This window comes from Eumetopias jubatus, unplaced genomic scaffold (genome assembly GCF_037043125.1).
Source record: "Eumetopias jubatus isolate StellerSeaLion01/CBP00866 unplaced genomic scaffold, mEumJub1_p1.0 scaffold_4, whole genome shotgun sequence".
NCBI lineage: Eukaryota > Metazoa > Chordata > Mammalia > Carnivora > Otariidae > Eumetopias > Eumetopias jubatus.
This window is the reverse complement of record NW_028274810.1, coordinates 85,312,969-85,324,224: the sequence shown is the minus strand read 5'-3', so window position 1 is coordinate 85,324,224 and position 11,256 is coordinate 85,312,969. Positions and strand designations below refer to the sequence as shown.

The 11,256-nt window shown below is 41.0% G+C and overlaps 1 pseudogene; it reads left to right on the top strand.

Moving 5' to 3' along the window:
* Positions 1-524: 524 nt before the first annotated feature.
* LOC114217066 (serglycin pseudogene) lies at positions 525-768 on the top strand (annotated as a pseudogene).
* The last annotated feature ends 10,488 nt before the right edge of the window (positions 769-11,256 follow it).

Genomic DNA, 11,256 nt, shown 5'->3' with positions numbered 1-11,256 from the left:
GCTGGTTCTCTGATGTTTGTTCTTCCAGATTTAAGAACATTTTTTTCTCTTAAGCTATCTATGACTTTCAGAAATTTGATAAAATAGTCCTTTGTAAACACACATAAAACATTTATCTTTCGACCCTACTCCATCCCTCCAAGATTCAGAAACTCTCAGTGAGTATTCTTACGTTGGGGGCCAGGACACAGACAAGGACAGGAGCGGGGAGGGGAAATTGACATGTGTTCTGGGCAGGGTTTGAGGTTTTTGAACTTTTTCTACAAGGAACAGAGTGCATGCTGCTACATTTCCTAATCGTGAACTGAAGTGAGCTGGTCACCATGTGGCTACTCCTGGCTCTTGCTGTCCTCCTGGTTTTGGATTCTTCAGTTCAAGGTTGTCCTGTGCAGAGAGCCAGGTACCAGTGGGTTTGCTGCAGTCCTGACAGTAATTCTGCAAACCGCATGGATGAGAAGGGGCCAACATTCAACCTACTTCCTTGTGAATCCAACAGAATCCTTCCTCCAAGGACTGACCCTGCTTCAATGACAAGATCCCAGAACTTGAATGATGTCTTCCCTCTTTCTGAGGGCTATTTTGGATCTGGCTCTGGCTCTGGCTTTGGATCAGGATCTGGAAGTGGCTTCTTAACTGAAACTGAACAGGAATACCAAGCAGTAGATGAAAAGTGTTTTTTATTACAACTTTAGGCCTCTCAAGAGAAATCTGCCATCAGACAATCAGGACTGGGGCCAAGATGGACCAGAAGAGGATTTTATTATATGAAAGAGAGGGTTTCCCATCTTCATGTCAGGCAATACATCCAGTATATTTTATGTACCATAGTTAAATGATTAATTTTAGAACAAAGTTTTATAGAAATTTTAAAACATCTGAAAAAGAAGTTTAGGTTTTATCACCTTTCCCCCTCATGAATTTTTTTTTAAAGATTTTATTTATTTATTTGACAGAGAGATAGCACAAGTAGGAAGAGGGAGAAGCAGGCTCTCCGCTGAGCAGGGAGCTGGACGTGGGGCTCGATCCCAGGACCCCAGGATCATGACCTGAGCCGAAGGCAGATGCTTAACCGACTGAGCCACCCAGGTGCCACCCCCCCATGAATTCTTAAAGCTTCCTTTATCTATCCTATTATCCTGGAAAATACCTGTATTTCCTTTGTATCATATTCAACCAACATCACTATGAAATTAACTAGACTGCCCATGTCTATAAAATTGCTTTAAAGAATAAATTATACTGGCTTTTTAAAAAAGATTTTATTTGTCAGAGAGGGAACACAAGCAGGGGGAGGGGGTGCAGCAGGCAGAGGGAGAAGCAGGCTCCCGGCCGAGCAAGGAGCCCGACATGGGACTCCATCTCAGGACCTTGGGATCATGACCTGAGCCCAACCAACTGAGCCACCCAGGCGCCCCTATACTGTTTTTGTTTTTTTTTTAATTCAGTTCAAGAAGCAAGTTGACAGGGAATACTTCATATCTAAGTCTTCAGAACTGACTCTGATTGTGAATTACAGATATGCCTCTTTTCTTATGAAAAACCCGGATGAAACAGAGTGAATTTATGGAGTGGGTATTTGACAAGACCAGTGTAAAGTGTATTGCTTAATGTTACCATCAGTTGTGTTTGCAGAGCTGATGGACATTGTTGAGAAGTGTGATTGCTGTTACAGTTAGAAACTGAAGACCCAAATTAAAGCAAAATTGTGCTCTCAGTACTTCCTACTGCTTTGCTTCCCCCCCCCGATATCTGTGTATTTTCAAATCTTACTGTATTAAAGCAGAACTATAATAATAAGAAAAAGACACAATTGGAAACCTCATACGACCAAGCCACTGGAATGTCGTACTTGAGAGACAAAAGCACAGACTCAGATCCGACCAGACAGCTTTTAGGAGCTAAGGCTGACTTGGGGTGCCTGAGTGGCCTCAGTGGCTCTCCCTCTGTCTCCCGGCTTGTGCTCTCACACTCTCTCTGTCAACTAAATTAAAAAAAAAAAAGGAACTAAGGTTGGCTTTATGGTACCAATGAGCCCCTTGGGAAAACTGGCCTGGTAGCTTGCCTACAGTGTTCCCGGCAGCCTTACCAATGAGTAAGGAAGGTCATTTCCTGGCAGGTGAAGGAACCTCAGGATACTTTGGCACCTTGAGAAGAGAGGATTTCACATGCCTGTCACTCTGTGGGCCACTGAGAAAGATCAGTGGAGATCTTCAAGTTGCAAACCGGGGACATCTATCCAGTTGTTACTGCCTGCCCCCGTTCCATCTGAAGATGTTCCAAGTCAGACCTCTAGAACTTAGAGGCACCGAACATGGAGAAGCCTGGTGGGTAGATTTTATCATGGTGCCAACACCGACTGGTCGTTTTTGATATTTGCTAGTTGCTGTAGATTCCTGTACAAGTTGGGTTGAAGCTTTTCCATGCATTCCAAGAAGGCCTTAGAAGTTGTCATAAAATAATTCCTACATTTGTATTGCCGCTAACAATTCAGAATGACAAGGGAGTGGCATTTGTGCTGAAAGTCACTAGGTGTCCAGTGTCTTGGGCATTCACTGGAAATTACACACTTCCTGGAAAAATGAACCATTTACTTAAAAGAACTCTGGCAAAAAATTTGCCATGAAACCAACTTGGGAAAAAGCCTTGCTGGTTGCCCTGCTTTGGATAAGAGTGGCCTCTAGAAGTAGGCATGGTTTCAGCCCCTCCAAGATATATATATATAGATATATAATATTCTCTCTATTCTGTACTCTTTTCATGGCTTAGGCATTCCAATGGGGGCTCACGTTAGGGAACTGGATACTCTCAGTCTTTGGGAAATACTCTAAGTTTGCTTCTGGCAGGTTGATGAACACCACAGATGTGTCCTTAACACCTGTCTAAATGCTGGAGACGTGGTGTCCCAAAGACCATAAGAGCTGGCACCTGGAGGACCAACTCTGACCTCATGGAACAGGACGTTTTACGAGGTGCTGTTGACCAGCCATTCTCCAGTGAAACGGAAGAGAATTAAGTGGTGGATTCAGCACCACATTAAGCTGGTTCCCCAAGAATACTCAGGTCCTCAGCACCCTGTCCAGGAGAACATCAAAAGGAATCCTGCTTGGACTGTCGAGCCACTGAAGGACCTGAAACTACTATTTTGGAGAGCTGGTTCCAAGAAATCAGAGAATCATTCTAAATACATAAAGTTTCCATTTGTCAACCCCGATCTAACCCCATTTCAGCAGGAAGGAACTAGAGTGGTTCGTTGTCCCAGTTCCCTCATGAGTGAGGAATGATTAAAAGGCAGTGGGGATTGAAACCGGTGACCAACAGGACTAAGAAGTGCACCTGCAACTTTTTACCCAGGCCTTTTCTGTTGGCCTTAAATACCCCTCACTCTTCTGCTCCAGGAAGGTGGATTTGAGCCTTGCCTCCTGTCTCCTCGTTGGGCTACCTCTCGAATAAACTCTTTTCTTGCTGCACACTCGATGTCTCTGTGATTAGCTTTGCTGTGTATTGGGCAAATGAACTTGAGTTCAGTTACACTAGGGACATGATTGTCCTGTAGCTTGATGATAGGTGGCCTGCAGAGCCTTCTTTTAAAGCATCAGCTTCATTGAGGTGTTATTTATGTCATTAAAATTCACCCATGAAGGAGGGAAGAATAAGGTCAGCCAAAGTCTTCTGACTGGTTACAATAAAATAGGACCATACCTATATTTACTTTTTAGATAACAGCATGTCCACTTATATCCATTTATATATATATATTCACATATACATATATGTATATATACACACATATACATATGTACATACACATACACTTCCCAGCCCTTCTCCTTTTGCACCTGGATGGGGGCCGTCAGACTAAGCTTTGGGCAATATGGCTGGTCCATAAGACCTCTGGCATAATCCTCCCAACTGCCTACCCCCTACCTGCTGGATAGATGCCAAGGCCCAGCACAGCCTTGGAAATCACGTCGGAGATGGCAGAGCCTTGGTCAGCCCCAGTCTCTGCATGATCGTGTGGAGCAGTGACTTCCCCCGCCACCATTCCCATCGCTAACTGAACTTCATATGAGTGAGAAGTAATCCTAACATTGTGTTAAGCTCTGAGATCTCAGGGTTTATCTGTTAGAGTAGCTAGAATTTCCTTAACACATACAAAAGGTGAAACATCTTGAACAGTATTACGTAAAAATATGTAATAAATGTCATCTTTACCACCATCTTCATCATAACCATCTTAATTCACCTACTCTGTGCTCAGACAAATATTTATTTATTTGAAGGGGGAGGGGCAGAGGGAGAGAGGACCCTCGAGCAGACTCCCTGCTGAGCAGGGCGTCCAACGCAGGACTCGATCCCAGCCAGGGCCCTGATATCATGACCTGAGCTGAAACGAAGAGCTGGTCGCCTAACTGAGCCACCCAGGTACCCCTCCGTTTATATATTTTTAATAGTTTTCTTTCCCTTTTTCCTCATTATCATACGTAGGCTTTGGTTAAATTTACCATTTTGTATGGGAGTCAGAAAACTTTCTGTAAGGAGACACACAAAAGTATAAATATTCTGGCCCCCCCCACACACCAAAATGAGCCACACAGTAAATATTTTAGAATTTGAGAGCTGCTCTGTGTTTCACAACCGAACACCGCTGGGCACTGAGGGTGCGCAGTGCAGCTTATATTTGTATAACTTCCATGTATCATGAAATGTTTTTTCAACCATTTGAAAATGTAGAGTTTATTCTTAGCTCATGGGCCATATGAACATAAGGGAGTAGGCTGGAGTTAGGCACAGGTTTTCGCTGACCTTACTTTAGTCCATAGGCTGTGGAATACGAAGGGCCAACTAAAAGGCCACGTGTGCGTGTGTTCTGGCTGTGGACCTGGTCCTGACGCAGTACTGTTCACTGACGCCTGTGCTCCGTAGGAGGGTTTGCTGTGTTGTGCGGCCGATGGGCTTTGACAAACGCATGCTGTCATATATGCACCAGTGCGGTCTCCTGCATGATAGTTTCACTGCCCTAAAAATACCCCTATGCCCCACGGAGTCCCTCCCTCCCTTTTCCCGAACCCCTGGCAACCACTGATCTTTTCACTGTCTCCACAGTTTTGCCTTTTCCGGAATGTCCTAGAGTTGGGATCTCACTGCCTGTGGACTTTCAATCAGCTTCTTTGACTTAGTGATAACATTTGAGGCTGCTCCCTGTCTTGTAATGGCTTGATAGCTCACTTCTTATCACTGAGTAACGTTTCATTGTATGGTTGCACCACAATTTATCTGTTCTTTCTCCTGTGGAAGGATATCTTGATTGCGTCCAGGTTTTTTTGAAGAAGGCTCCACACCCAACATGAGGCTTGAACTCACAGCCCTGAGATCAAGTGTTGTGTGCTCTGCCGACTGAGCCAGCCAGGCGCCCCTGATTGCTTCTAGTTTTGACAGTTATGAACAGAGCTGCTATAAACATTCATGTGCAGGTTTTTCTGGGGACATACGTTTTCAACTCATTTGGGTAAATACCAAGCAGCATGACTGCTGGCTGATAAGGGTACGTTTAGCTTTGTGAGAAACTGCCCGAGTGGCTGTACCATTTTGCATTCCTTCCAGCAATGAGTTCCTGTTGTTCCACACCGGCATTTGGTGTTGTCGGCATTTGGTGTTGTCAGCGTTTTGGATCATGGCCATTCTAATAGGCGTGTAGTGGTATCTCATTACTGTTTTACTTTGCATTTCCCTGGTGACAGAAGAGGTGGAGCATCCTTTCATTTGCTTCTTTGCCATCTGTAGGTCTTCTTTGGTGAGGTGTCTGTTCAGATCTTTTGCTAATTTTTTAATTGGGTGTTTGCTTTCTTACTGTTTTAAGAGTTGTGTGTTTTGGATACAAGTCCTGGGTTGGATCTGTGTGTATTTTGCAAATATTTAATTCCAGTTTGTCACTTGTCTTTTCACTCTTTCAGCAGTGCCTTTCACAGAGCAGAAGTTTTTAATTTTAATAAAGTCTAGCTTGCCAATTTTTTTCATGGATTGTGCTATTAGTGTCCTATCTAAAAAGTCATTGCCAAGGGGCACCTGGCTGGCTCATTCAGAAGAGCATGCACCTCTTGATCTTGGGGTGGTGAGTTTGAGCCCCATGTTGGGTATAGAGATTACTTAAATAAGAATAAAACAAAAGTCATTGCCAAATGCAAGGTTACCTAGATTTTCTCCTAGCTTGTAGCAGCTTTCTGTTTTATGTTTAGGTCTGTAATCTATTTTGAGCTAGTTTTTTTTTGTGTGTGAAAGGTGTAAAGATCTATGTCTAGATTCATTTTTGTCCATGTAGATGCCCATTTGTTCCAGCACCATCTGTTGAAAAGGCTGTCCTTTCTGTATTGAATTGCCTTTGCTCCTTTGCCAAATATCAGTTGACTCTATTTGTGTGGGTTTATTTCTAGACTCTCTATTCTGTTCCATTGATCAATTTTATGTTTTTTGTTTGTTTTTGTTTTGTGTTTTTTAGCCAGTACAACTCTGTAGTGATTACGGAATCTTATAGTCAGACTTGAAGTTAGGTTCAGTCCTCTGACTTTGTTCTTCTCCCTCAATACTGCGTTGGCCTTTCTTGCTTACCCCCCACCTCTGCCTTCCATATAAATTTTAAAATCAGTTTGTTGATATCCACAAAATAACTTGCTGGGATTTTGATTGGATTTGCACTGAATCTGTGGCTCACTTGAAAAGAGCTGACATTTTTACAATATTGAGTCTTTCTATCCATGAACATGGAGTATCTCTCCATTTATTTAGATCTTTGATTTCTTCCGCCAGAGATCTTGTACATATTCTGTTAGATTTATATAAATATTCCATTTTGGGGGGTGTGCTAATGTAAATGGTATTATTTTTTATCTCAAATTGTTTGTTGCAATTTACTTTTTTTTTTTTTTTAAGATGTATTTATTTATTTGAGATGGGGCGGGGAGGGGCAGAGGAAGAGGGAGAGAGAGTCCTAAGCAGACTCTGCTGAGGGTGGAGCCCATCATAGGGCTGGATCTCACAACCCTGAGATCAGGGCCTGAGTGAAACCAAGAGTTGGTTGCTTTATTTTTATTTTTTTTAAAGATTTTATTTATTTGACAGAGAGATAGTGAGAGCAGGAACACAAGCAGGGGAAGTGGGAGAGGGAGAAGCAGGCTTCCCGCCGAGCAGGGAGCCTGATGTGGGGCTCGATCCCAGGACCCTGGGATCACGACCTGAACCGAAGGCAGATGCTTAACGACTGAGCCACCCAGGTGCCCCTGTTTATTTGATTTTTTTTTAAAAAAGATTTTATTTGAGAGAGAGTGCATGAGCAGGATGAGGGACAGAGGAAGAGGGAGAAGCAGATTCCCTGGTGATCAGGGAGCCTGATGTGGGGCTCAATCCCAGGACCCCGAGATCATGACCTGAGCCAAAGGCAGACACTTAACTGACTGAGCCACTTGGGCACCCCTGCAAATGACTTTTGTATATTAATCTTGTATCCTGAAAACAACTTGCTTTAGTAGCAGGAGTTTTTCTGTCAGTTCTTTAGGATTTTCTACAAAGATGATCATATCTTTTGTGGGAAAAAAAAGTTTTATTTCTTCCTTCTCATCTGTATCTTTTATTTCCTTTTCTTGTCTTAGTGCATTCCTTAGGACTTTCAGTATGATGTTAACTAGGAGTGGTGAGAGGAGGTATCCTTGCCTTGTTGCTGATCCTAGGGGGAAAAAGCATCTAGCTTCTCACCATTAAGCATGATGTCAACTGGAGGTCTTTTGTAGATTTATCAAGTTGAGGAGGTCCTCTTCTATTCCTAGTTTGCTGTGAGTTTTTTGTCATAAATATTATATTTTCTTAAGTGCTTTTTCTGCACCTATTGGTATGCTCATGTCATTTTTCTTCTGTAGCCTGTCATGTCATGAATTAATTGAATTTTGAATTAGTCTTGCATACATGGAATAGCTGGTTGTGGTATATAATTCTTCTAATACAACATTGGATTCTATTTGCTGCTATTTTGTTGAGGATTTTTGTATCTATGTTCATGAATCTTGGTCTGTAGTTTTCCTTTCTTGTAATGTTTTTGGTTTTGGTATTGGGATAATGCTGGCCTCATAAAATGAGTTCAGAAGCATTTCCTCAGCATCTATCTTCTAGAAGAGATTAAGAATTGGTATGATTTCTTTCTTAAATGTTTGATAGAATCCCCCAGTGAACCATCTGGGCCTGGTGCTCTCTGCTTTGGAAGGTTATTAATTATTGATTTAATTTCTTAAATAGATATAGGTCTATTCAAATTCTTTCTATGTCAGTTTTGGTAGATTGTGTTTTTCTAGATTATCAGATTTGTGGGGAGAGAGTTCATAATATTCTTTTATTATCCTTTTAATATCCACAGGATTAGTAGTGATGGCCTCTTTCATTTCTGATATTAATAATGTCTTTTTTAATTGGTTAGCCTAGCTAGAAGTTTGTTAATTAAAAAAAATCATTCTGGGGTGCCTGGGTGGCTCAGTCAGTTAAGCGTCTGCCTTCGGCTCAGGTCAGGTCATGATCCCAGGGTCCTGGGATCGAGCCCCGCATTGGGCTCCCCACTCAGTAGGGAGCCTGCTTCTCTCTCTCCCACTCCCCCTGCTTGTGCTTGCACTTTCTCTGTCCAATAAATAAAATCTTTAAAAAAAGATAATCATTCTTTGATTTCATTGATTTTTTTTTTTCCCTCTACTGATTTCCCGTTTTCAATTTCATTGATTTCTGCTCTAATTTTCATTATTTCTTGTCTTCTGCTTACTTTGGATTACTTTGCTCTTCTTCTAGTTTCCTAAGGCAGAAGCTTAGATTACTGATTTTAGATTTTTTCTTTTCCAGTAGGTTCACGCCCAATGTGGGGCTTGAACCTATAACCCTGAGATCAAGAGTTGTACACTCCACCAACTGAACCAGCTAGGCACCCCTTTCTTTTCTAATAGGTGCATTTAATGCTATAAATGTTCCTATAAGGACTGATTTTGTTGCATCTCACAAATTTTAATTACTTAAAAATATTTCTCTTGAGACTTCTTTGACTCATGTTAGTTAGAAGCGTGTTGTTTAATCTTCAAGTATTTGGTGGGATTTTCCAGCTATCTTTCTGTTGTTGATTTCTAGTTTAGTTTCATTGTGGTCTGAGAGCATACTTAACATGATTTCCTTCTTTTAAATTTGTTTATGGCCCCGAGTGTGATCTATTTTGGTGAATGTTCCATGTAGGCTTGAGAAGAATGTGTATTCTATTGTTAGATGAAATATTTTATAAATGTCCATTAGATTTAGTTCATTGATGACACTGTTCAGTTCAGCTGCGTCCCTACTGATTTGCTGCCTGCTGGATCTGTCACCTACTGAGAGGGATGTTGAAGTCTTCAACTGTGATAGTGGATGTCTTTTTCTCCTTGCAGTTCTAGGAGTTTTTACCCCATGTATTTTGATACTTTTACATCTTCTCAGAGAAGTGACCTCTTTATCATTATGTAATGTCCCTCTTTACCTGATAATTTTCCTTGCTCTGAAGTCTGCTTTGTCTGAAATATAGCTACTCAAGCTTTCTTTTGATTTGTGTTATTGTGATGTATCTTTCTTATTCTTTTACTTTTTTTTTTAAGATTTATTTATTTGAGAGCGAGCAAGCACGTGAGCAGGGGGAGGGGCAAAGGGAGAGAAAGAGAAGCCGACTCCCCGCCAAGCACAGAGCCCAATGAGGGTTTTGATCTCAGGACCCCAAGACCATGACCTGAGCTGAAATCAAGAATCAGCTGTTTAACTGACTGAGCCACCCAGGTGCGCTTATCCTTTTACTTTTAATGTTTCTCTATATTTAAAATGGGTTTCTTGTGTACAACATATAGTTGGGTCTTGTTTTTTAATACACTCGAACAGTCCATGTTTTTTAATCATTGATATTTGAAGTGATTATTTTTTCATTATGGGGAGGTTGATTTTTTAAAAATCATTTTAGTTTTCATCATAAGTTAAGTGTACCCTTTTAATCCCTTCCAGTATTTTCCCCATTCTAACCCCTCCCCCCACACCTCTGGTAAACAATCAGTTCTCTATAGTTAAGACTCTGTTTCTTCATTTGTCTTTGTTTTTTCCTTTGTTTCTTAAATTCCACCTATGAGTGAGATCATAGAATTCTCTGATTTATTTTGCTTAGCATTATACTCTCTAGCTCTATCCATGTTGTTGCAAATGGCAAGATTTCATCCTTTTGTGGCTGAATAATATTCCTGTGTGTGCGTGTGTGTGTACACACACCACATCTTTATCCATTCATCTATAGATGGATATTTGGGCTGCTGCCATAATTTGGCTATTGTAAATAATGCTGCAATAAACATAGGGGTGCATGTATCCCTTTGAATTAGTGGTTTTGTATTTTTTAGATAAATATCCAGTAGTGCAATTACTGGATCATAGGGTAGGTCTATTGTTATTTTTTTGAGGAACCTCCATACTGTTTTCCAGAGAGGCCGCACCAGTTTGCATCCCCACCAACAGTGCAGGGGGGTTCCTTTTTCTCCATATCCTTACCAACACTTGTTGTTTCTTGTGTTTTTGATTTTAGCTCTTCTGACAGGTGCAAGATGATATCTCATGTAGTTTTGATTTGCATTTCCCTGATGATGAGTGATGTTGAGCATCTTTTCATGTCTTCTGCCCATTTTTAAATTGGATTATTTGGGGTTTAGGGGGTATTGGGTATTGGGTTGGTTCTTATATATTTTGGATACTAACCCTTTATCAGATATGTCATTTGCAAATACCTTCTTGCATTCAGTAGGTTGCCTTTTGTTGATCATTTCCTTCGCTGTACAGAAACTTTTTATTTTCTATGTAGTCCCAGTAGTTTATTTTGCTTGCCTCAGGAGACATATCTAGAAAATATGGCTGATGTCAGAGAAATTACTCCCTGTGCTTTTATGATTTTTATGGTTTCAGATCTTACATTTAGGTCTTTAATCCATTTTGAGTGTATTTTTGTGTACAGTGAAATACAGTGGCTGTTTCACTCTTTTACATGTGGCTGTCCAGTTCTCCCAACACCATTTGTTGAAAAGACTGTCTTTTTCCCATTGTATAATTTTTTTGTTGAAGATTAATTGACCATACAATTGTGGGTTTCTTTCTGGGCTTTCTGTTCATTTTCAGGGATCAATGTCTTTCTTTTTAGGCCAGGACCATACTGTTTTACTTACTACTGCTTTGTAATATAACTTGAAA